Source organism: Castor canadensis, chromosome 7 (assembly GCF_047511655.1).
Source record: "Castor canadensis chromosome 7, mCasCan1.hap1v2, whole genome shotgun sequence".
In the NCBI taxonomy this organism is placed as follows: Eukaryota; Metazoa; Chordata; class Mammalia; order Rodentia; family Castoridae; genus Castor; species Castor canadensis.
In genome coordinates this window covers 135370045-135397263 of record NC_133392.1, presented here as the reverse complement: position 1 = coordinate 135397263, position 27219 = coordinate 135370045, and the positions used below count along the sequence as shown (strand labels likewise).

The 27219-nt window shown below is 49.9% G+C and overlaps 1 protein-coding gene across 3 annotated transcripts in view; it reads right to left on the bottom strand.

The window, feature by feature from the left end:
- Grik3 (glutamate ionotropic receptor kainate type subunit 3) overlaps positions 1–27219 on the bottom strand; it is a 219036-nt gene that overhangs the window by 177286 nt on the left and 14531 nt on the right. The gene's annotated exons all lie outside the window — the stretch shown is intronic.

Sequence of the window (27219 nt, the reverse complement as noted above, 5' to 3'; positions counted from 1 at the left end):
AACTGGGCAGCTGCAGCACGGAGTCCAGGGGATGGGATCTCTGGGATCAGATGAGAAGGAAAGGTACTGTGCTATAGACCCAAATCTGGGCCATGCTGGGGCCATGAGCCCCCTTGAAAGAAGCGGTGCTTTACTAAAATCTATGGGGAGATGGACCCTGGCCATAGAGATGACCAGGATGCAATCTTCACCTTTCCCAAGTTTGGGAAGGTAAGGGACACCTACTTCAAAGACAGAGAAGCACCAAATGATAAAAATCATGAGGCAGGATGCATAAGGGAGAAGCCAGGAGTCTAGTGAGGCAGGACCCAGGGACTGGAGGCAGGAAGCAGTTGGAGAAGGAAGTGTGGTCAGGGTGGGACAGGGAACACTGGCCCTTACTCTGAAGGCCACAGTAACATAGAATGATGCTCACAGAAAAGGTCAGGATGCAGTGTTGATGGTACAAAGTCAAACCCTCTTGGCTGAATGGCAGAGGATGAATTGGGTGTGAGGGATGATGGAGGACGTGCCGAGAGCTCCTGCCTGGGACTTTTAAAACTATCAGGAGTAATAATCAAAACAGCTTGTGTTTCTGAAGCACTCGTGAGCCAGGCTCTGGCCTATGTGCTTTATATGAAGTAGCTCTGCTGCAGGGCCTCACAACCATGCTATGACGTAGGTAGACCTGCATCATCCCCATTTAATAGACGAGAAAGCTGAGGCACAGAGGGGAAGTAACTTCAAAAGGCTGTAGCCAGTGAGTGGTGAGCAGTCTAATCCTGGGGTCAGACACTAAATCAGTGCTGGACACAGGGTGTCTTGGGTGTTCCTAGGATATGGAGATGGGCTAACTGGGAGAAAATAGAAGCTCTAGAAACATCAGCTCAGACATGAAAGACATCTGAGATGGGGACTATGGGGGGCAAGGGGAGAGGGACATTTAATGGTTCAGCCACAGAGGGAAGAGCTGGAAGGCTGGCCAAGGTGCAAATCCAGGGTGCCATCTGCCTAGGTGCCCTGGGAGGACTCCGGGATGCAATGTGAGGAGCTGGCTGGTTAGGCCAAGAGTCCCCACTTTGTCTTTCTGGATATGCATCCTTGAGCCCGTCTCTGGGCATCCGCACTCATCTTCCATCAAGTGGAATATTAATAACGCTCAGCCTATGGGGCACTGGGAAGATGAGGTCCAAGCAAACACTCAAAGTCTTTTGTTAACAGTTGCTCCAGGGGCTGTGAACAAGCAAAGGATCCTCACAGAATGGTGATGTGAATGAGCAAAGCACTCTCACAGAACAGTGAGGCATGGGGTCTGGGTGAGGTGTGTGCACATGACAAGGTGGAGACCCAGAGGGTGGGGTGGGCACCATGACACACCTGCAGACCTCTGCCTTCAGCCAGCATGTCTTTGGGGATTGCCTTGGCTAAAGAACAGCACCTCCCCAAAACCATGCTCCTTTCATGGGTGACCTGGACAGAGTGACCAGACAACCATGAGGGGCCACAGCCTGGCCCCCTTGTCCCAGTACAATTCAACTGTGAAGGGCCATGCCAGCTCCAGGGCTCCTTGTGTGCAAGCAGAGACCTTTGTTGCAAGCGAATTGTGGCTTAGTTTCTCTCTGCCAGATTCTGCTTCTCTCCCTCCCTTCCACAGGTCTGGATCCCTAGCACAGTCCTCATAAGCCCCCTGCCAGGTCATCAAGGCCAAGTCACACACCATCAAAGTAGAGACTACACTAGCCGGGGGGCCCAGCCCATTGGTGGAGAATGCTGGCTATTTATGGTCTGGTTGTCCCAACAGATTGCTACTGTGGCCTCTCTAATTCCACACAGAGTCAAACCATGTGGTCAGGATATCACCTTTGCCAGTTGTAGCTCAGTGACCTTGGACAAGTCACTTCGCCTCTCTGAGTCTTGGTCTCCCCTTCTGTCAAATGCTTGTGTTAAGCTTCTAAAAAGCTTTGTGTTCAGCCAGTTGTGTTTCATGGCCTTCAAACCATTTGGCCATTTCCTCATTCCTGATTTCTCAAATAATGTATTTTGAATCCAAGTTTTAAGCTATTTTAAGCAAAGTAACCTTAAGCAAGTTGCTTGACCTCTCTGGTCCTCAGTTTTATTATCGGTGGAATAGCATTGATGTCACAGGTTTGATGTGAGGATGAAGGAGTTGATCCATGGACACACATAGAATAGAGCTTCTCCACAAACATCAGCTAGAACCTTGAGAGTTCCCCTTTCATCAGCTGGGACCAGGCACGTACAGCAGTCCCCTTGGCTCTGGTCAACCCCATGCAGAGTAATGGGGTACTAGCACTTCCCTGTTTCAGATCCTTTATTTGCCCAGAATGTTTAGTGATTCAGCTACCACACTGAACTAAGCATCGTGCATCTATAAAAACTGAAAAACATGGCCTGATTGTGGTGACACACGATGTGGCCCCAGCTACTTGGGAGCTGGAGGCTGGGGGATCAAGTTTCAAGGCCAACCAGACAAAGCTAGCCTGAGACCCTATCTGAAAATCAGACTAAAGGCAAAAGGGCTAGGGGGCGTGGCTCAAATGATAAGAGTGCTTGAATCCAAACTCTCATACTGCCAAAAGAATAAAAAAGAACAAAACAAACCCCTAAACTTTCACACAGATTTCTATGGCAGTCTTTGCCTTCTGACCCATGCTGGATCCTGTGTGCAAGGCATCACCTTCCATTTGCTACTGTTGCCTTGCTCGATTTAGATCAGCCTGGTGAGAGCCCTCCACAGACAGGACAGCAGAGAACTCACAAATGAGAAGAACTGTAGCTGTCAGTAACCTGTGCCGCGTGGAGGGGACCACGAGCAAGCCTGGAAGCCTGGAACTTCTCAGATGCCCACCAGAAAAATGGCATGGTTTTCTGCAAACTTCAGAGCCATCAAGATCGTTATAAACACTGCAACTGTCATCCAGTGAATTGCAATTTCCCCCAATTTCATATCACATGTGACTTTAATAAGCACACACACTAAAAGCCACACCACCAGAAATTCTAATTATTGTTACTATTCACAGGGGTCATGTTGGAGCCACACATTGGTCAAAGGGCAGCCCTTGGGCAGCTTTGCTTTGCCTCTTACCACTCTCCCCACCTCCCTACCCCCAACTTCAAGTGATTGAGGCGGACCAGGGCCTATGACAATGGCTCATGGGAAAAGCAGATGGTCCCATCAGATTCCTTCTTGTAGGAATCTCAACTAGGAAATAAAAAGCATGATGACTTTGACAAAGGAGACAGGAAAACAATGAGGTTCGGTTCTAAGATGGAGAGGCCATGGCAGACCCTGTGCAAGTGATGGACACAGGGGACACTGCCCCTACTACAGGGTACTCGTGCAGCTGAGGACCCCAAGGACAGCTTAAACCCCAAGCCAATGTTTACCTCCCTCTGTCCAAGCCCTGGTTCCTGCACACTTTTACTGGGCCCTATGTGCCCCAGCTATAAACCTTCATCACTCAAGGTAACAAAAAGAAGTGTGCTCCTAGCAACCCGATTTCTATACATGTGAGTCACTGTGCCACTCTAGCAGAAACCCCTTTCCCTGTGAAAGAACCGTCAATGAGCTGACACCCTTGGAATGTAGTTGTGAGACCAGTTACTAATTCATCTCATCATTGTTCTTAGTGTTTGCATTTCTCCATCTTGTGCACAAGGACAGCTCAATAGGTTATCCAAACACCTCACTGAATTCAGGCATTCTCCTGGGCTAAAGTTTAGTAACTCTATCCAAGAAGAAAATTGAGCCTGGTAGAACATGGCCTTGAACCTAACATAGCACATGACACCCGCTAGGTCTTCAATAAAGCTTTGTTTCTGCTTAGGAGAACCCATGCTGGGTCAAAGTGCTCACAAAGCGAGCTCTATGATCTGTTGTTTCTGGAATTCATTCCCTCTTTTGACTCCTGCCCTTCCCTGGGTTTCCAGGAATTCCCTTCCTCTGTTCTTTGAAGTCACTGGCAGTTACTTAACAATCTCAGATGCATGCACTCTCAGTGCCCAGGTTTGGAGGCTCCCACGTGGTCCCCAGGACTGCTTCTCTTCATGAAATTTGGGTTGCCTGTTCTTCCCCTCAAGGGTAAAAGCAAGACAGGAGTGAATGAAGTGTTGCTGGGTCCCCTGTGACCAGCAACATGAAGCCACTTTCTTGTTCTCAATAGAAACTGAAAAGGCTCTGACTCCCGTCTGGCCCTTATTTTGTTGCCTTCCTTTCCACTCCACAGCCCATTCAGAGCCTTCCTCTCAGCACTGTTGTTCCCACGGGGCTATTAACAGAAAGGCAGCTCCTGTGTACTGAGCGCAAGCCACACACCCATCATCATGAATGAACTCACAACTGCCTTTCTAGAAGAGACCAAAGGGCTGGAGGCATGGTAGAGTGTCTGCTTAAGCAAGCTCGAGGCCCTGAGTTCAAGCTCCAGTACTACCAAAAAAAAAATAAAGTAGAAAACAGACCAGTATCTGACCCAGTGTGAAAGGAAGGAAGTAAGGGAGGAAGAGAGGGAGGAGGGAGGAAAGACCGGGCAGTGATGTGAGCTCAGGTCTGAGCTCAACCCTGCCCCACCATGGAGCCCTTGCGTGACTTGGGACAGGTGCTCTCCATTTTCTCATCTGGAGAAATGAGCTGACCAATACTTGCCAGGGGGCTGCTCTGAGCATCACTCAGTCCTCAGCCTGGCACACAGTAAGTGCTCAGTACATAATCACCGGTGCCATTTCTCATGGCTATCTCTCAAAACATAGTCTATGTACCACCTCAAGGTCCCAGCCTTTGAATCTCCTCCCAGGAAATGCTGCATCCCAGGAATGGTGTCACTTCCCGTGTGCTTTCTTGAGCAACCTTTTTTTTTTTTTGGCTGTTCTGGGGTTTGAACTCAAGGCTTTGCACTTACTTGCTAGGCTATACCACTTGAGCCACACCCCCTGCCCTTTCTTTCCTTTAGTTTTCAGGTAGAGCCTCTGGTTTTTGCCCAGGGCCAACCTTGGGCCTTAATCCCCCTACCTATGCCCCCCAAATAGCTGGGATTACAGACATGAACCACCACACTCATCTTATTGGTTGAGATGAGAGTCTCACTAACTTTTTGTCCAGGCTGGCCTCCAACTTGATCCTCTCAATGTCTACCTCTCAAGTAGCCCTCCCTTCTCTTCTTGGAATGCATCTAATCTTTCTGGAGACCTCTCCATGAAATACATCATTTCCTTGGGAATCACCCTAATTCCTCTATTTCCTTGGATCAGTTTTCAACTACAGTTGTCCCTAGGTACCTGTACAGAATTGGTTGCAGGACTCCACCCATGTGGGGACCACAATACAAGGCTGCTCCAGTCCTGGTGTAATATTTGCATATCACCTACCTACATCCTCTGTGTATTTCAAATCACTGCTAGGTGACATGTAATACCTGATGCAAAGTATATGCTATGTAAGTGATTGTTGAATCCATTGTTGCTGCATTGTTCAGGGAATAATACAAGAAAAAAGTCTGTATCTGTTTGGTACAGATGCAATTTTGTTTCAAATGGTTTCAATCACTGCACTCAGAGACGTGGAACCTCAGATATGAGGGCCAGAAACAGGAGCCCATGTCACCTCTTTAAGCACCCCATTTCAGGCCACAGGACCCTGCTCGTGTCCTCGGAGATTCAGTATGTCACTTGCTGAAGTTCAGGCTTCACCCTCCCCAGGCACGGCCATTGCAAGCTGGTAAGGTGACTTCCTCCTAAGTTGCTGTCATGCCCTTCACTCACTGCCTTCCTGTTGGTCTGAATTAGGCCCTAGGCAACTTCTCCAGTCACATTCTCCTTGCTCTGGAAGCTGGACTGTCACCAGGCCAACCAAGTACTGTCCAGAGGCTCTGTGCTGGGCCAAAGATGCCCCCAGTTAACACCTGGAGGTCTGAGCTGACCCATTATGGCCACATGCTGCCTCTGTCAGCCTATGGTGGGCACCAGGAAGATGAGTTCCCTGCCCCCAGCCAAACTCTTCACCCAACAAATGAGGCAAATGACACCTGTCACAGTGGGCCAGGAGCTGAAACGAGATGACACATGTCAGTCACTCTTAGTTCCAGTGGACAAGTCTTCCTCACTGTCCTTGTTTGCTCATGGCCAAGACGCTTCCCAAGACTGGGACTTGAAAGGTCTGGGGCAATGAAGACAGCTGGCCACTCTTCCTCAGTTCCACTCAGAGGACTGGTCTACTCAAAGGTACTTGGCTCCATTCCGTCCTGAGCTGAGGAAGGAGCTGGGAGAAGGGAAGGCGAAGGTGCCAGGCAGAAATGTGCCTGAGGCCTCCAAGTCACCTGCTCTAACCAACTCAGCTTCCCCACCAGTCACTCTCCTGGAGCCCTGGGCAGGAACAGAAGTGTCTGTCTATAGCCTCTATTATGTTAGAACTTGCTGGGGGGAAGGTGGTGGTGAGAATCAGCTTCCAGGGGGTGCCCAGCTGTCCCCTGGCTCTCTAACAGTGAGGGATGACACCTCCCTTTAAGAAGATGAGCTCTAGAGGGTGAATTTTGCCCTCAGGGGACATATGGCAATGTGGAATCATTTTTGATTATCACAGTTGGAGGGGAGGGTGCTCCTGGTATCTTGTCAGTAGAGACAAGATCCTATAATGCACAGGGACGGCAATCCCCACCAAGGAACTACCTGGCTGGAAATGTCACTGGTGCAGAGGCAGAGCCACCTGGCTTCAGAGGGGGCCAAAAGAGGTGGATTCCAGGTGGGGAGTTGGGAACCTAAGAGTTCCAATCCTGGGTCTGTAGATTACTGAGCTCAACCTCCAAGGCCACACCAGGGAGGAAACCGGATGCCGCCACCCCACTAGGTCAAAACTGGAAGTAGAGAAATGTCAGTGGCAGGCCCTGGAAGAAGGTGGCATGGGGTAGGGACAGACACTTTTGGTGCAAGGCTGGCAAGGAGCAAGCTTTATGGCTTGTTCTGTTCAGGGTTTTAATTAAGCGTCTCCAATAAGGATTTAATTGGGCTGTAACGAGCCAGGCTACTGTATGCAAGAGAAACACCTGGGGATTATTAGAAAACATTTTTAAGGCAGTAAAGCTGCAGCGAACATGCGCAGATGTTAAATCAGGAAATAGCACTCCAGAGCTCCATGCCACACACAGGGGTACAGCCCCTCCCCACTCCAGGACCCCAGGCAGGAGGGGCAGTGTGGTCTGGAGGGATGAACCCGGGAATCAGGCTATAGCCCCTTCTGACAGAAGGGGCCCTGGGCTGGGGACTCAAGACAGAAGTCATTGCCAACTCCTGTATCTCAGGCTGCTCTGGGGAAAATGAGAGCAGCCAGGCCCATCCAAGGAGGGTCCAGGGTGACCACATCAGCCTGAGTGGTAACATAGACCTAAGTGGAACCAGGAATGATCAGATCTAATCTTAGCTAAGGATGGCCCAGGTCATTCTAGGTCCTGGAAGGAATCAAGAGTGACCAATCCCAGCATGGAGAGGGAAGAGGTAACCAGGCCAGGTTTATTGGCCATCTCTCCCTCAATCAGGAGATGTTTTGTTCCTGTTATAAATTCAGAACACAGGACAATGCCTTGCACACAGTAGACATAGCTGAACAAATGAATGAATGAATGAATGGAAGGGGGTAGTGGTGTCCATGCCCATCTAGAGGCCAAAGCTGGCCACACTGCTCCCTCTGACTGGAGGACCCAAGGGGACAGTGAAACAGGTGACCACTAGCCTGACCCACATCTAGGAAGGAGGGCCCTGGCCAGGATGCTGAAGCCTCCTCTTGGTCAGGTGGCCTAAACCCCACCATAAGTGGTTCTCTACCAGGTTAAATAAGAGCCTTCCCAACTTTACCCTACCCTGGACACCCCAGTACTCTGCGCATTTCTAACCACAGGACCTCTCCAGTAACACCATGGCCTCCACAAGAACCAGCCCCAGACCTTATTCTGTCTCTAGCATCGGCTCAGGGCCTAGACACAGGAGATGCTTAATGAATGTCTGCTGGAGTGATTGATACATGCTGTTACCCCTCCCAGGACTCTCTGGGGTGGGAAGGCCCCCGTCTCCCAGCCTGGGGGCAGTAGCTTGGATTTTGGCTCAAGGCAATGGGAGGAGCAGGGCAGGTCTGCAGAATGCCCTCCAAGTAGCCCCAGGACTTCTGAGGCCCTCACTATTATCTCAGACACTGATCTGGCTAGGGAGCACTTCCCAGCTGAGCCCTCCAGCCATGCTCCACTCTGCTGGGCTCCAGAAGTAGGCTGTGTGTTGGAGCTGAGTAGGGAGCAGGGATGAGGAATTTGGGAGAGCTGGTGGGAAATGGGAGACAGTGGAAGGCTCGTGTGTTCAAGGTTGGCGGCTCAAGGGTATAAAGTGGGGGGTGAGTTGCCTTGGGACAACTCGGGGACAAGGGAAGGGGTTTGGGAGCAGAGAGGGGGAGGGGGAGGGTCTGAGCTGCACAGTTGGGGGCAAAGGCCCAGATGCTCTGAGGTAGGAGAGGGAGCTGCTGCACGGCAGATGGCCAGGCAGATGCTGCCTTCTCAGAAGAAAGGAAACTGCAGGTCAGGAGCAGGTGTGGGCAGCCAGGTGAGCACCAGCACAGGTGCAGAGCACAGGACTCAGCATCTGACCTAGGATGCTGTCTGAGAAGGGCTTTTCTGGAAAGTACCCTAATTCTGTCTCCTACTTCTCTCCAGAACTCTGGGCAGCTACAAAGGAGCCAAGGAAGGGTCACTTACCCTCCCTGCCCCAGCCCAGGGTTTCAGCCCCTTTCCCTAGGGGCATCAAGCAGCGGCCTGGGGTTGCACACACAGCCACCTTACAGAAGGCACCTGCAGGGCTGGGGCACCCCCCACATGTGTCTGGGGACATATCCCAAATTCACAGGCAGCGCTACTCTGGTCTTTGGTCAAACACTTCTCAGTGATGCCCTGGTGACCCAGTCCCATCTCCCATTCTGTTTTGTTCTTTAGAACTTTACAGCACCCAGCATGTTCTGTTCTTTACTTTACTCCTCATGCTTGCAGCCAGCATCCCCGCTAGAGGGCCCTCTCTCTGAGGGCCAGGAGTTGCTTTTGCCTGACACCATAGCACTCAAGAAAAGGCTGAGAGTGGGTAACAGGCGACATCATGCCTTATTTGATCTTTCAGCCCTCCCATGGTCAAGCTGACGTGACAGGTGTTATCTTCATCCCCTTTAACCACATACATGAGGGGATAATAACCACAGCAATAGCAGCTAACTTTTATTAAGCACGTACTATATGCCAGGTCCTGAGATAAAGGTTTTGCACAGTTAGTCTAATTAGCTGAATTACCCTCTGAGTAAGTGCTATTAACTTGATTTGACAGATGGGAGAATGAAGTTCGGAGAGGTAAACATGCCCAAACTCACATAGCTAGCTTTATGTGGATTATATCATTGAGTACTTGCAACTATTTTACAAGGCAATAATTCTATTTCACAGAAAATGAAACTAGGGTTCAGAGAGCTGCAATGACTGTTAAAAGATACACAGCAAGCAAGGTGCAAAGCCAGGATTCCACTCAACATCCATCTATCTGATCCAAATTCTGCCTCCTCTTCCCTGTGCTCACCCTGGCTGTGAGCTCCCCATCAAAAAGGGCCTTCAGGGGTCTTAAGATCACAGTGGGAGAGAAATTGAGCCTTGCAACCTGTGGCCCAAATTCAAATTCCTTTCTTGGGTCAAAAAGCTTGTGGGTGTCTTCCAACTCTGAAATCCACACCTGAGGGACATCCACCAGCCTATGCCAGAGCACTGCAGTGGGCACCTGATTTCATTTACCTGGTGGTGGAGGTAAGGAGGTGACACGCAGAAGACTCCAGCAGTTCCTGCATCAGCTCCTGCCAGTGACTACCCCAGCACACTCCTGGGATTGCAAAGCAGCAGTTCTCATGCCTAACCTAAAAACTACATCTCTCAGACGCTACGAATGTATGTTCTGTACCGCCCCCCTCAACACACACAACACTCTGAAAGATGAGCTCCTATGGGTCAATCACTCCATTTTATTGTCACAACCCAGGAATGCCCATGACAGAAAAGTGGCCCTTCATCTGCCTATTGTCAGAAAGAACTGCCTGGGATCAATTGTTCTAAAGCAAAAATCAATTGCATTTGGTGGTTGTCCTCACAAATTTAATGAGTTTATATTCAATGACTCCATTCAGCAGGGAGTGTAACTTAATTATCTGGGGGACATTCTAAACCCAGCTCCCAGGTAGGAAACATACGGCCCCAACTGTGTGCTCCTCAGGAGCATTTGTGGGATTTCTGCCTGCTCGCAGCAGGGCCTAGAATGTTTGATAAAGGAACCTTCCAGGCCAGAATCACCACACCTGACACAGAACAGCCCACTTGGTCATTTGTGGGAAAAGAGACAGAGTTCTGTTTAAGAAAAATAAAACTAATCCTCCTTGTGGTAATAAGAAGGCACGTTTCTCCATAAATTCCTTAATTTCCTCAAAGGCCATTTGTCTTCATTTGACTTTCCCGGATGCAGAATCTGAGATAGAGTTGAGTGTATATAGTTGACTTGGGAGGTGACCTCATGTGCACTGGAGGGGAGGAAGAAGTAAGGCAGGTAAAAGAAGGCAGCCAGGAACAGGAACTGCCACTGTGGGTTCCATTCCACCACCACCACTGGGGACCTCCTGGAGCCTGTCTCATAAAGGAGGAAAGTCCTCCTCTGTCATACTGGATGTGGCACTAATGCCACTGCTTCCAGCAGGATGAGCCAGAAAAATAATTCACTTCATGTAAGCAGCTGGAGACTTTGGAGGTATCCAAAGGGAGACGTCTCCAGCCTGAGGATGCAGAAGACACCCTGCTGGGGAAGAGAAAGATAATAGTAATGTCATGTTCTCTTGAATCTTGTTGCTTTTACTTACTTTTGTACAGGATTTATAAGGTACACTGTAGATCAAACTGTACTAGTATATAACTTATAAAGAATAAATTATATTTATCGTGGTGCATACTAAACCCTGTTACTAATGAGGCATGCCATAAAGACCTGGTGATCACTGCTCTAAATTAAATGGGGGCACCCCCAGCAAACCACCATGAGGGTGTCAGGTCTTGCCACAGATGGTCACCTCAACTATCACCTTGCCCAACACGCATTAGAGACATTTGGGAGAACTGTGGAAAGGCAGGCCAACCACCTCCTTCTCCAGACAGTCTGGATTTGTCCCTGGATCAAGATTGAACTGTATGGTGTGGCTCCTTGCATAGTTACACACCCTAAAATAGATTTTGTCATTGTCTTTGGCTAACATGGATACTGCATTTCTGAGTCTTCCACATAGTCTCAGGTGAAAAAGTTTTAAAAAACCTGAGGGGTTAGTGAAAGCTTTATTATGTCCCAGAGATACTAGGACAATTTTTTTTTCATGTAAGAAAAGTAAAATTTATATAGCTAGTAGTATTTCTCTTTTCCCTTTGGCCACCAGGGAACACAGAGTCAAATGTTTTGTCCAATTATAGCAATTGTGCTATCATGACTTAAATACACCATTTTATTTTTCCTCTTAGGAAACATTTTACTTGTAATTTATACTTTTCCTGCTACTGAATTCTTTGAATAAGTTAACTATGTTATGAAATGTAATTCTTGTAAACAACTTCAAATTACTTTTGCAGCAAGAGACAGCGTTGTTACCAATTCACTAGTTAACACTCAAGCCAGCCAACGGTCCCACCTGCACTTTAGAAGCACTACCGATGCCCACCCAGGTCAGTGCCGTGGGATTTCAGCAGCTGCATCTGCTTTGCGTATGAGAAAGGACCTCTGCTCAACCTCCATGGCACCAGCCTCAAAAGGTGAAAGGGTGTGAACTTCAGGCTCTGGAGGCCTGGCCATGGCTCCTAGCGCCTCCTGGGAACGTATCACCACTCACTGTGCTTTCATCTGCTCCCTCATGTCAGCCCTAGTCTTTCTGAGCAACTAGCTATACGCCTGGCTCTCCTTGTAACTGATCCTCAGGGTCTCAAGACAGACCTCCTGGGTCCATGGGTACTAGAGACCTGGGCTGGTTCCCTTCTCTGCTCTCTCCCTATTTACAAACTCTGAGTTTAGCCTCATCAGCTGCCACCCTTCCAGGCCCACGGAACCATTTCCTGTCTCCCCTCCACCCCCCCTCTCCCATGGGCTCCCAGCTCTCTTTCTTCTGCTCCATGCTGCTCGCTGCAGAGGGAGGAACAGAGAAGAGGGAGGGGACTGTGAGTGGTACCTGCCACCTATCAGAACTCCCAAAGCCAACACGAGAGGGGAGAGATGAAAATCAAAGCAGCAGATGGTCCAATATCTGCCTTAGCACTGACCCCTCCAAGACACGCACACCCCCTAGACACGTCAGGGCATCATGGCCAGGGAAGGCTCCCTCCAACACCCACCCCCCCCCGGCATCAGAAAGCAGAGGAAAATACGCCATGCCCTCTGTGGTAATGAGCCTCCACAGCCCACCCCTGAAGGAGGCTCAGACAAGCACCTTCTCTGAGCCTCAATTTCCTTACCTGTAAAGCAGAGTCAATAATCCCAGCCTAGCTCACAGGGCGTGTATCAAAGGGAAACTGGCACAAAGGGCTTTGAAAAGGATAAAAAAAATCACACAAAGAGGGAGAGAATTCTGGAGGGAACTCAGTTGTTCCCTCCAGAGCCCAGTGACCACACAGGAAACTGAGCTTCAGAATTCGGAGGGGATGGGAGTGTGGGGTCTGACCAAGAACCGCTCAGCCCCTCCTTCCTGCCCCTCACCCAGTGGAATGGCTACTAACTGGGCTTCTACTTCTGCCATTTGTGCCCTTGAACCAGAAGGCTTCAGAGGGGTCTCCAGGCCATAGAGATTCTGCTCCCTCCCTGTTCTCCATGTCTACAGCATCTGGTTGTTGTTGTCTGGAGTGTGTGGTCATTGTTGCTGTCATTGTATGTGGACGTGTGTGTCCTCCAATGCCATCCAGTGGAGGAAACTTTAGGCATGGTGGCATTGGGAACAACCATTTTCTGCAGTGGCTGCAGCCGCACTTACAGAACAACCACATGCCATCCCCTGGCCCATGGATTCTCACTTACAGGTCCAGTGGAGGCAGAAGGGATGTGTTCTGCCCAGCACTATGGAGAGCAGGCTAACATTGAGGGCCTATAAGGGCCAGCCGGAGCCCTGACCTTGGTCCATGAGGATGGACAGGGTTCCTGCCTTATTTCCTGGCTCCAGTGCACACCTCAGACTCCTGCCTGGCAGCTGCTTCCCCTAAGGGTGCTTTCTGTAATGAGGGAATCCCCAGTTCTAGTCACTTTGACCGGCTGCCTTGCACCTCTAAATCTGCTCACTCCTAGGGTTCCCCCTGCAGATTCTCCCACATTCTGACCCCAGGCTGTGCTTCCCCAATAGTTCTGCTTGCCTGGGTCCCCACCTGACACCAGCCACCAGCCATTCTACACCCCATAATCTGTCTTGAAAGATCTGGGCCCTCTCTATAGCTGCTTCTCTGACCTCTCCACCCATTTGGGCTAGCTCTGCCCTCCTGGGCAGAGTTCAACGTTGAGCTGAGAAGATGAGATGGCTGTTTTTCAGGGTTTTGGAGTGAGGGTAAGGTGGCAAACAGACACATGAAAGGCAAAAAGGGAGAGAAGGGGATGGATTTCAGACTGTGGGAGTGGCATGGGGACACAGGAAGCCTGAGGCTGGGGTGCCTCCACTCATGGAAGCTGCCTGCATCGTCAGGCTCTGTGCCCCTCCTGTCTCTGAACACACACTTCACAGCACCATGTTTGAATCCCAGAACGTGGAGGGCATTCTGCAGTGCTCACTGAGGCAAATTCTCCCCAGCCTCAAGGATTAGCCCTCCTGCATGAGCACTGACCTTAATAATGCAAGCAGGGAGGGATTCAAAGGCCTGACAAGGCCTAAATATAGCTCGGCCAGCCACGTGCAGGAGCACTCCCCCGCACTCACTTAGCAGCCCAGGCCAGCGGGTTCCACCAGGGACTGCACTGTTTTAAACATCATACCAGCCAGGCTGTACCTGGTGGGCCCTTGGAGCTTTCTTTAAACACAGAAAAAAAAACATGCAGTGATTTTCTGCAAAAGCCTTGGCTTGAGAAGAGAAGGCAGCTAATTGGAGGTTCGAGGAAAAGCCCTTCCTGGTCAGTGCCCTGCAGGACTCAGGTTGAATGGATTCACTCCAAATGCAAATCCCTGCGGACAGAGGGTGGTTGCCATGCAAACCAGGCACATGGGTTAGATGTCGGTGCGGGCGCTCTGGGTCCGTGCAGGGCTGGGGGTGAAGCAGGAGTAGTGGTCTGTACCAGGCCCATGAGGAAACTGAGCAGGTAGGGAGCAAACATGGAAGGGCCACAGCCTTGTGGTGTGAGCACCTTAGGAGGGTCCGCTACTGTCTTCCCTTCACAGATGAAAAATCTGAGGCCTTAGTGGGGTTGAGGAACTTTCCCAAGACCACAGAGTAACACAGTGGTGCCATCGACATTTGAACTCAGGTCTGCCTCCATCAGAGCTGCTTCTTGTGACCAAGACACTGCCCGTGACCACAGCCCACCAGCACAGCAATCCTGCAGGCTTTTTCCACTAAGACATGCAAGGCTGAGGAGGGTCAAAGGGAACAGGCTCACATCTCTGACTCCACAGTCCTTCCTGAGAGAGGAGGAAGGCAGCTGGCAAAGGGTGAAGTCCATGTGAAATAGCAGCCACCTCCCAGAACGTCACATGCTTAGGCCCCAGATCAATGTCCTGCAGATGCCAGCTTACCGAGGCTGCCCAGTGAAGCAGGTGCTGTTATCACACACAATCTGCAGGTAAGGAAACTGAGGCACAGAGCAGACAGGTAACTCACTCAAGGTCTGGCAGTAGGTAACAGCTGGGACCCAAAGCAAACAGCTGGAGCCTGTTAGCAACGTGTGTTGCTAACCTCAAAGTTCAGTGCCAGGGAGATGGGTACAGGTTGTCATTCCTTCCATGGGGACTTGGAAAACCTCCAGAGAAGGTGAGGTCTGGCCTTGACTGGTGTTGGGAAGGGTATTCTAAAAAGAGAACACCAAACACACAAAGGCTTGAAGGCATGGTGGCATTTGGGAGGCAAGGCTGGGATCAAAGTTACAAGCCTCATCAGAAAGTTCCAGATAGGAACACAGGAGCAGCTAGCTCCCATACTGTGTACCAGGCTAGGAGAAGCACTTTTGAGGTGTTCTCCTAGCACTACCAACCACCTGCAGTGGGCTCAACAACGACTTCACAGCTGAAGAATGGTGACCCCGCAAAAGAGGAGCAATGACATGTCCTTGGATGGCTGGACATACTGGGAGCCATAGAAGGCTCAGGAGGGCATGCAAGGGACATTGCCTAGGTCAGGCATTTGCCCTGGAGCAGATCAAGCAGGCAGCAAGGGTAGGAGAGAGTGAGCCTTGGGCAAGGGCCCAGGAGTGCCCCAGCCTGTGCTGAGGCTCACTGCTCTCTGGAGCCCTGGATCCTGCACAGACCAGAAGCCCAGGAATAGAATCACTGCTGAAAATGTCAGTGTGTCCAGCCCAAGGTCACCTAAGAGAAATACCTGCATCTTTCCTTGCTTACCCTCTGACAGCTACACACATCCCCTGCTACACCCATCATCCAGAACAGCCTGGGTGACAAGGGCCTTTGCCTGCCACTGTCCAGTGGACTTAAAAGAGTGTCTTGTGGGAATAACAAGAAGGAATAGTGAGAAGACTAAGGCCTGGGGGTCACAGAGCTCTCAGCGCACCTCTGGCCCTGCCCTTCCTGGGCTGACATCCCCTGAAAAGTTTTTCCATCTGCTTGAGCCTCAGTATCCTCTCCATACAGTGGGAATGAGAACTCTGGTACTGAGGACTCTGGTGACTATATAAAAAAGCCAGGTGCCATAGCACAGAACAGACAGTGGCTGGATAAACACCATGTTGGTACACAGGCATTCAATGTAGGATTCTTTCAACTTTTCTGGATATTTAAATTTTTCTCATAATTAAATGTTGGGGAAAAATAAACACCACATTTTCTTGCCCCTATATGGACTGAGATGGACTGAGACATCTTTCTGGCAGATCCAAAGGAGGAAGCAGAGGCCTGGAGGATGGGTAGGTCACCGTGAGGGCCAGGATCCACTCTTCCTGGGAGCTCTGGGTTCTATCCAAACCACCCCTAGAGCGAGTTGGCCCGGCTTGCCTGGTTCTGCTTGAGCTTCAGCACCTCCAGGACAGTGAGTCCAAGAAATTCTGACCTGCTGATTGTTGAGAAACGTCAGGGAGTTGGATGGTGGTTCACACTTTGCCCCAGTCAAGGGACAATTAAGTCAGTGTCATAGAATTAAACAATGAAGTAGGTCCAGCCCATTATCCCATTCCTTCCTTAGTTAAAAGGAAGAGGGGCTGTATGATAGTTAGGGCCATGGACTCTGAGTACACTGTGTCCACTTGGGCAAACTACTTACCCCTTCTGATCCTCAATCACTTCTGTAAACTGGAAATGTAATAATTAACGATACTGATCTCAAACTGCTGTTGTGAGAATCAACTAGCTAGTGCAGGTAAGATGCCTGACATACGGCAGACACTCAGGAAATACTGGGCTGCTTTATTTGATTTGATTAAGAAAAAGAATCACCAAGTACTTCATGGTGCCTGGATAAAAATGGGCTGAGGACAATGGGATGATGTGGCACTGTGATAACTCCTGACCATTTCATGAAGGGAGGGGTAACTGAGGCTCAGTGACACCCAGAGGGAGACAGGTCTAGATGGGCCAGAGCCTGGTCCCTTGGCCCAGCCCCAGATTCGAGATTCTCCTAGGAGCCCTGCTCTGGCAGCCTCCCCAGGCTCAAGTCCCCCGGGGGCTTGTGAAAGCCAAGTCTGTGCACAAATCATCTCGGAGGGAAAATACTTTTCCATTTAAAAAAAGAACCCATGGAACTGGGGTGAGGTGGCAGTGTGTGTGTGTGGCTGGAGGGGGTGAGTGTGTGTGGGTAAGTGTGTATGTGTTCCATTCGTGCACAGCCTGTAATATCAGAGTTCGGGGAAATGTCAAATTCTTGGAGAAGGAGATTTTAATTAGGTTAGAGTTGCCTCCAAAAAGTACTAAAATTAAATATGAATCCATAATGCATGGCATCATAGCTAATGGTATGCAAATGGGGCCCCAGCCTGGCCGGGCTGAAGAAGGAACTTGGGCAATCGCAGTAATTGGGAAAAATGTCCCTTGGCCAGCAGCCACATCTTGAAAGAGGGAGTGGGGGCAGGGGTGTAGGGCTTGGTGGGGTGGCCAATGGCCTTTTAACGGGAGAAGAGGAAGCAAGCATGGGAACTTGGAGCAGAGGAGGCCACCCCTCACGCAGGTCCCCTAGGAAGGGGGTGGAGCAGGCTGGGCTTCCCTTGAAGCATGGCGCTCTGAACAAGGAGTAACTATAGTGCAGGAGGAAAGGCTCTGACCTACCGATGTGAGTGTGGGTGCCTCTCTCACCAGCCAGTTGTGTGACCTTGGACAAGTCCCCCACACTGGGCTACAAGTAAAGAAACCTGAATGCTACCCAACATCCCAGAGTTACCTGGGGTCAGAGTGAGCAGGAAACATGTTTAGAGCTATAAAAATGGACATTTAGTTCTTAATGAATGAGAGGTGACACCCACTGAGTAGTTTCTACGTACCAGGCATCTTATCCCTCTCAATCCTTATTACAGCCCTAGGGAAACCGAGTGAGTCTGACTCAAGAACCTACTCTCCTCACAGCTACCCCACACAGTTTAAAGATGCTTATGGCTGGGCATGGAAATGCATGAGGAGGAGGAGGAGGAGGAGGAAAAGGAAGAAAAGGAGGAAGAGGAGGAAGAGGAGGAGGAGCAGGAGGCCTTTGCTTGGCCTTGCAGAGTTTTCTCATTTGAAAAATGGGGATACTGTGACAATTACATGAAACAATGATGACATGTGCTCCTAGTCACTGAGCTCTATGTCCCACAGCCTGTTCTAAGCACTTTACGTGTTTGTTCACTCCACCTTCCCCAGATAACACAGCCAATATGGTGCTTCCCACAATTTCTCATTTATCTATTCCAAAACCCTATCCAGAAAACTCTTTTTCAATCTCATTTTACAGCTGGAGAAACTAACGTACAGGGAGGTTAAGAACTTCACCAGGGTCAGGAGACATGATTTGAACCCAGTGTCCGGGTTCATAAACACCATACTCTGTGGCTTCAACCAAATGCAAATATGCTTAGTACAGCACCTGTCTTTTGTAAGCACATGATAAGGGCTGCTGTTATGTCTAAGGGGTAAAAAATTAATCTCAAACACAACTTTTGATTAAAGATTCAGTAAGATTACACATGGAAGGCTCCCAGCGTGGAGTAGGGCCTCAAAAAAGGTAACATAAATGAATGAATGAGTAAATGGATGAATGAGTGAATAAATGAATGAGTTAATTTAAGGGAAGGCCAGGGTCCCATTCTGGCTCCTTTTGGAATAGACTGGCACTGAAACTGGTGGTCATTTCCCCCAGCAGGGCAGCTAGTGATGTGTATCACAGTCCTCAGGAGAACACCAGGCCACAGCAGTGGCAATGCATCCAAGTGTGCCCAGGAAAGCAAAATTATCCTTCAGGGCCTATGCAAATAGAGCAACTCCCCCAATCCACTCCAGTCCCCATGTCCTCCCATGGTCCCAGGAATCTTGGCATCCTGTTTAGGCAGGTGCCAGCTTGGGCAGCAGCCCTTGGGAGTGACAGGCAGAGGAGAAAAATGGGACAAGAAACAGTACTAAGGTTTTTGAGATAGAAAAGTGTAGGCCCTTCCTTTGTGTGGGAATAATGCCAGGGGCCTTTGCCTATTGAGTTTTCATCAAAGTAATTTATTGATCAATACAGTGAACATGGCTAGTTCAGCGATTTTGTAAAAAATAACCATGTGTTGGATGCAGGGAGCACTTTGCTGGATTGTGGCATGTAGGGCCAGGCGGGGGGACTGCCTGTGTTTTATGGCCTTCTGGGAACTGGGCCCTGGCAGTTACATCTCTGTGGCTTTATCTTCATGACACCAAAACATTTGGATGGAGAGGGAAAAAGATGGGACAATCTTCCAGATGTTTTGTCTACCTGGCAGCAAATATCAAGATGTTTCCTGCACAAGGTCACAACAGTGACCAACCTGGAACACCACAAGGCCAGGAAGAGGGGGAGGTGTTAAGAGAGGCCTAGCCCACAGGCCAAAGCCAGGGCAGGAGGGGATTTAACATTTATGAAGCATCTACTGTTTACCAGGCCCCACACTCAGTGCTTTGATGCTTACTGCATTTCTCTGTTTTCAAATGAGAAAAGAGACTGGCTTTGTGTTCCCAACATCCCTGAGCAACTAATGGTGAAGGGATGATTTCCATCCAGATCGGACTGGACAGCTTTCCTGACTATTCCAACTTTTAAACAGTTTGACTTTACCAGGCCTCAGTCTCTTCATGTGCAAACTAGGGACCCTCAGTACTCCCCTGTTTACTGTGCTCACTGTTGAGGGGACAGACGAAGACACACAGGTGAACACACTTGGCAGCCCAAAGAGAATTCTACGACTGCAGACAGGGGTTCCTTTTCTTGGAGGCCCCCAAAGAGCCTTGCCTGGACCCAAGCACGACACATGTCGAATAATCCATTGGTGAGTTGAACCAGATGGGCTGGCATTCCATTCTCCACAGTCTGGATGCATGCTTCCTCCAGATGTGAGCCACCCGCAAGTAAAACCTCTAGCACATGCTTCATGGAAGGGTCAATCAGGATCCATGCTACTCAGGCCCAGGGAAGAATGACAACTTGAAGTTGCTGGGTCCATCCACCTGGAGGCCAGGGTTGGCCAGGAACCATCAACTCCCTGGAAGGGAATGCCTCACCCTGCAGGCCCCTCAGACTGTAGCACTGTCCTCCAGGCCACACCAGCACACATTTGGGACTGGCTTCAGAGAGGACCCCAACTGGGAAGGGACATTGCTCCCCAAAGGCAGCTCCATAATACAGAGAAGGGAGAAGGAGAATAAATCCTGAAGCCTTGCAAGATCCAGAACATCTGCAGTCTGCAGTGTGAGGCTGGCTGGTGCCTCAGACTGGAACCTGGGCCAGCTTGTGGGGGGGGTCTCAAGATGAAGCCAGAACAGGGCTTTGGAAAAACCACATCCCACTTTTTCTGAAGCTACTCCTCACCCAGCTTACACATCAAACCCCAGCCCTGCGGGCCATCTCACCTCCTGGCCTCACACATGCTGTTCCCTCTGACTTGACACTCCTCCCTGCATTCTTCACAAGGCAGATTCCTGCCATTCTTCATGCCTTAGCCTAAACACCACCTAGAAGCTCTCCTAACTCCCAGAAGCCTTCCTACCGTACTTGTTACTTTTCATCCTGAGTAGACAGGGGCCCGTGGACTTGAAGACAGAAATCTTGTCTCTTCAACCATCACTCTATATCTAGTACCTAGCACTGTGCCTGGCACATAGTAGGTTCTCAACCAGCACATACGGAAAGTAAGAGAAATGGGAGAAGAGGAGAGGAGAAAGAGAAGGAGGAAGAGGGGGTGGAAAAAATCTACACTACACAGTAGTGTAGATTCTGAGAGTCCAAGGAGCAGGCATGCCCTATCTACAGTGCTCCTTGCTACTTCTTCCCACCTGAGTGATGAGGCGGCCTCTCTACATGTGTCCCATTCAGATGGATCTGTTTCCTCCAGGAAACCCCACCAGGTTGTCAGGTGTGCCCTACTCTGCCAGGTGCACACAGGCCAGAGCATACTACATAGGGCATTCATCCAACAGAAGGCAAACACACTCAGTGGCTTCTTTGCTGGGAAGGTGGAGATGGACAGGGAGGCCAGAAACACAGGTAGGAGCAAAACAAAACCATACCAGGTGACCAGATGGGCCTCCAGGACGTTTGGGCCAGCACTTTGACCAGCATGTTCTCACCCTGTGTGTGGTGTGTGTATATGGTACTGGGGTGTGAACTCAGAACCTAGTACTTGGAAGTACTTCTTGAGCCACACCCTTTTTTGCTTTAGTTATTTTTCACATAGGGACTTGATTTTGCCTGGGCTAGTCTTGAAACACAATCCTCCCATCTCCACCTCCCAAGTAGCTGGCATTACAGTATGAGCCAGCATGCCTGGCCCCCCATCAGATATTTAAGTGTTTCCCATTTAGCCTCCCTATTCTCTCTCTCTCTCTCTCTCTCTCTCCTTCAATCACTGGTTCTCTTTCTGACCCACTTTTGATCTCTCAGTGCCAATTCATCTACCCAGGGCTAAAACAGAGTGGTCAAAACACTAGCTTGAATACTGCCTCCCCTGTAGCATTGAGAGATGTGGAAACCCATGGTACCCACTCAGATTCTATCAGGACTCTAGGTTCGGAAATCAGGAAAAACTACAACTTAATTTAGATCTTCTCTAATGAATTTAAGATGTCCTAGAGTGACATAGCTGGAGGCCAGGTTTCTGGGTGTGTGTGGGCGGGGCGGAGCCTGGCTTTGTCACCTGCTGGCTGTGTGACCACGGGCAAGTCCTCAGATCTCTCGGGGCCACAATTTCTCCATCTGCACAGTGGGGGAAGCTATACCACTTCACTGGGCTGCTGTGAGAATTAAGGGGATGCATACACCAAACACTGTAATGCTATGTGACAATGATAAGTCCCCATAAATACTGGTTGACTTGCTGCCCTGGTTTCAATCAAGTTCGGTTCTGCCTGTTTAGTTTGGCTTTTAATGCTAGTCTTGGGGCTGGGAAAATGAAGGAAGGTAGTTGTGTCCACTGGGTGGGAGAGAAAGGAGAGGTCACAGCTCTCTGAGTTCCACGTATTACAGCAGAGACCCCAACACCAAGCAGCAATGGGGCCTTGGAGCTCCAGGACAACCCTGTCAGTGGAATCTTCTCTTAGATGCTGGAGAGCAGGGATCTACTATATGTCTTCTGCTGCACTGTGTCACAAAGTTGCTGCAGCTGGGACAGGAAACACTGGGCCAGAGAAGTCTCAGGATCCATGGCCTGTCCTCTACTAATTCTAAGCACCCAGCCAGTGGAGACACCAAATCCCGGGGTGAGCAGATGACCTCAGCATGACCTCCTCAGGGCTGGAAACAATGAAGGCCACTCAGACTTTCCCAGAAGCTGAGCCTCCACTCTGACCTCCACAGCCACTGTTACTTCCCTGAGTGTTGAGACCTCTCAGTTCCCACAGTGGGGTGGGTCTGAGCTCAACCTAGAGACACAGGCCCTGAACAATGCCCCCAGGAAACACTGCCCCACTCTGGGATGGTGTTACAAAAACAGGTCACTCACTCCACATCCCTGCTGTGACATCCAACACCATCAGCCAAGGCCACTCTATCACTGGAGAAAGACCTGTTTCCAGGCCTTTTGAGTCTCAAAATCCCAAGTTTGAATTTGGGGAATAATCTGTATACTCAAGTGTATCCCAACAGGTAGGAAAGCAAGCCAGCCCCAAACGCCAAGAAAGTAAGAGTTCCTGTTTGATCCAGACCTTAATCCACTTGCACAGGGCTAGAGCCCGGTAGAGAAAATGTCTCCCATATTAATCTGAAGCTTCCTGACACCACCTGCTCCAAGGGGCCTGAGGGACAATGAAACCTCAGGACGGGGGCAAGGCAGGATCCACAGACGCTACTTTAGGTGGAGAAAAAGTGCTGTGTTTGTTGATGTGTCTTTTTTCTGCAGCCACTTCCTGACCATGTCCACAGGGCACTCTTGACACCTGACAACCCACGCTCCCATTAAAGGTGCCACAGCCTGTGTCTGCCAGGGGTGTAGGGAGCAGCCTCTGCCTTCTTGCCACAATTCTCCCCCAAGCAGAAGGCTCCAGCTTTGCAAACCTCCCACTCTGCAGTCAAGGAAAGAGTGTGGGGGGTGTGTGTGTGTGTGTGTGTGTGTGTGGTCTATTATCCAGGCCCAATTAGTCTGGGACTGTGTTGGAGTGATGGGCCTGTGGTCACCACGAGGACTGCAAGGAGCGAACAAGGACAGAGGTTGTTAAAACACTCCTGCCGAGCTCCCACGCCTGCGCCATGTCCTCCTGCCTCAAACACATAGTAATGCAACGGGGACTTGCAGCAGATTCTCTACCCGGCATGTGTTCACTTAACTGCAGGAAATGCCTCTCTAGAGATCCCCAACAGCAGCCTGGAGTCAGCCAGACGCCCAGCCAGGGAAGGAAGAACCAGGAGCATCCTAAATGTGTTGCGCCCACCTCGGGGTGCAGGTTCCCCTCTTGGCTCTATCCCAGTTACTCTGGCCTTCAATCTGACCTGTCGGGCACTTGTTAAGCACCTACTGTGGGCCTTGCTGGAATGGCCACCAGGAATACACGGGGACCTGCATTGTGACCGTGTAGACAAGCACGCAAACCAGCACTCAGAACTTGGGAACATCCAGACTAGGCATCTTACTGACTGCATATCTTCAACTACTTACCTGGAAGGTGGGAACAATTGTACTCACCTGAGGGAGACTGTGAGGGTTAACTGAAACTGGAAATGGACCCACTGAATAATAGCTATCATGAGCACAATAACATCATGACCCCTGCCTTTGGGAATCTCCTTGTCCCTATGGAGCATCAGAACCCAGGCCTGCAGGATCCAACAGGAGTCAGACAGCGATGCGGGGCTAATGAGAAAAAAGTGAAATAAATATTCCTTCTGTCTGGTAATAAAAACATAGGTCTTTTGTCAATAAAAATACAGATCCTCCTGGTAATAAAAACATAGGTCCACAAAATACTTTCCCTTTCCCTCTGAACTCTACTGAAAGCCAAGCAGGACACTGAACAGCCTGGCATAGGGAATGACTGTAATGAGGTGTGAGGGCTGTGGTGTTTGAGAACATGAAGAGAAACTGGAAACCCAAAATTGTGTGCAAAATTCTCAACTTTTGAATGTTGGCTAACTGAAAAACTGATTCAACTCGAAAATAAATTGACATGGGGAACAGCTGAGAAATAAAGTTCACAGGAGAGAATTCCTAGAGTTCCAAGCAAAGGGGTTTGTCTGCAAGATGGTTTGTGTTGCTTTGTTTTAATAAAAGCATGTTTTTCAACATCAAAAGAAAAAGTCTGAAGCAAGCACAAAAGGTCCAGAAGCTTCTGATGCTAAGCTCAGGGGCCTTAAGCAAGATGACTGGAGCAGGTGATAACTTCAGCACAGATGAGTGCTCTAAAAACGGGCTCAGTCCTGGAGAGGTTCCAAAGAGGCTGGGCCCCCAATGGGTGTCTCAGAGAGGTTGTCCTGGAGGACAGGCTTCCAATGGGCAGGAAGTTCAGACAGAAGAAATTCAGCAGAAGGCCACAGAAGGGAAGCATTCCCGAGTGGGAAAACATAGAAGCACCAGAGTTGGAAACAGCCATACCGGCGTGGAGCTGCCAGGGTTCCAATGAGGTGGTTTGTGCAGTCCTGGCTGCAGCGTGCCACAGGAGGGAGCTGCCCATGGCTGAGAAGTGGGCAGAGCTGCCTGCAGTGAAAAATCCTGAAGGATCAGGGTCCTGCAACACCTCCACAAAGGATGGTCCATCCCTGCAGCCTTTGCAGCTGCCAGCAAATGGTGCCTAAGGAGGCCAAAGCATCCTGGTGCTTGCCTATGGGGGACAGGCTGAAGCAGAAGCAGAGACTAGGGAAGAGAGGCCTGGGCTAGGGACCACAAACAGAGCTCTCAGAGAGGGAGCAAGCCAGGAAGATCCCTTTCCCAAACTGCACCCAGCTTTCTGCCATGTAAACAGACTCAACAAGTCCTTCTTGAGCACCTACGATATGCAGGCCACTGTGGTGGGTCCTGGCATCCATCCTTTGACATAGCAATAGCAACATGTACCAAAGTATCACTTGGTACCCCATAGATACATAATGTGTACAATTATTGTCATTTCTCTATTAAAATTTAAAAATAAAATTTGAAAAATTACCTCCAAAAACCCCCTCATGCTGCAGCTTCTGACTGCGATGGTGACGGTGGTGGTGGTGGCAGCAACTAGCACTATGAAATTGTTTTCTGTGTGCACCATCCCAGGTCCTCAGTTTCCCCTTCTAAAATGTGGGACAAAATCCTGGCCTCTTAGATTTGCTCTATGCACGGAATGCTGAATGTCTGGAAGATGATCAGCACAGCGTGTGGCACGTGGTTAAGTCGTAAAGGGTTGCTGTTGCTGTTTTTATTAATATAGTGCTATTGTGTTCACAGAGGGAGCTGGCATTTTAAAGAAGGAGGGAAGAGAGCCCAGCTGGCTGGCCAGGTCCAGCCCCACACACCTGCCCTGTGGACTGAGGTCTCCCTCCTCCATCACCTCTGCTGAAAAGAAGCAGGGCAGCTCCACCCTTAGCAGGTGAAGGGAGCTCTGCCTGGCTCCCAGTAAGCTCCCAGCCCCTAGGAGACCTTAAAGGCAAAGCCAGACTTTCTGTTGCTTTCTTTCTCAGGTCTCCCTACTAGGTTGCCAGAGGGATATAGGACTCCCTGCAGGCCCAGCTGGGGAGGAGGCTGTGAAAGGAGCAGCATGTCATCTGAGGACTCCCCACCCCTCAGGCACCAGGAGACAGAACTTGTTTAGGGTTTTCTGGTCAAAGCAGGAAGCTGTGAATGCGGCTATAGGCCCAGCTGCACTTGCAGGCATCAGCGTTACATATGGCATCCAGCATGGCCTCAGACAACAGGCAAGGGCTCACAGAATGGTCAGGCCCTCATACGCTCCGTGGCCTGAACTCCACTGCTCAGGCTTGGGCAGAGGGGAGTTCTGGACAGGGAGACAGGGCATTCAGCCTCTAAGCAACCCTCCATTCTGCCTACATGCACTGCCTGTCCTTTTTCACCTGGACCACTTGAACAGCTTCCAGTCTTACCCCTGCAGTCACATCACACAGCCACCAGGTGACTTTTCAGACATGCACATGAGGTTCCATCACTCTCACAGACTCCTCAGTGGCCCCCCAGAGCCCTTGGGAGAAAGCCTAGCTTCCTTACTGTGGCTTATACAGTCCTCTTGGAAGAACCACTCAGACCATTTGTCCCACACACTGTTGCTCACTCTGTTCATGCTAGACTTCCTTGAGGTTTTAAACATTAGCTTGAAATATATGAAATCGCCGACATTTGACCATGTTTAACCTGCAAAGCTGGTAGTTTCGTACGGTTCAGCTTAATATACCTCCCTCCCCTGAGGCCTGTACATGTTGTTCTCTGTACCTAGAACACTTTCCTCATCCTCCCCATCTCCTTCACCTAATTGGACCTTTCTGCTGCTTCAGGTCTCAGCCAGAAAGTCACCTCCTCTAGGAAGCCTTTCTGGATGCTGCCTGCAGCCTGCACTTCCCTGTGACACTTTGATGTCTATCTTTCTTAATGGATTGGAAGCTCCACAAGGACTAGGATCGTGTCTGCTTTACTCACCGTCATCACCATCAGCACAGGACTGGCACATCAGATGTGCACAGTAAAGGCTCACTGACTTACAACTGCACAGTGAGTGACGCTCCCTCTCTGATCGGCCTACCATCTGATCTTGGACCCTCTGTCTTCTATCAAATGCCAGTTTCTGCATCTGCAAATAGAAGCTGCCTACACCAGGAAGACATGCAAGTTAAATGAGGTCGGGTATGTGGTGCCACTGCCACTACACTGTGCAAAAATGTTGATGGGTCCTGCCTCTGAGCTGGCTGTAGCCACTAGTTTCCTTGCTAACCCATGGTGGCACTGCCACAAATAAGCTGTGTAGGATGTACACAGGGAAGGAAGAGTCGGAGCTAAGAATATTCTCTGCAATCACACTAAGTATGGCCTCCATTGGGTTTGCATAACCCAGAGCAGGCATGACCCTGGCCTTTTCAGGGAACTCAGAAAACCAGCATGTCTACAGCTTGTCCGGCCACACAGCTAGGCATGCCTAGAATTTCAGAGTGAAAAGGATTCAGGGCTCCTCTGAAACATCCCTGGCCAATCTGTGTTTGCATCTCCAGAACAGGATGCCCACCACCCTTCAAGGCATCTTTCTGAATCTTCAAATAGCAGTAGACATGAAATAGCTGGTACTGAATCAGCTCTTCCCTCTTGGACCATTGCCCCACTGGCCCATATTCAGCGTGGACATCTGAGGCCAGGCTTACTCCCTCTTCTATACTGAAGTCCTCAGAGGTTTAGGATAGCCACTCCTGCTTTCCCTGTTCCAGT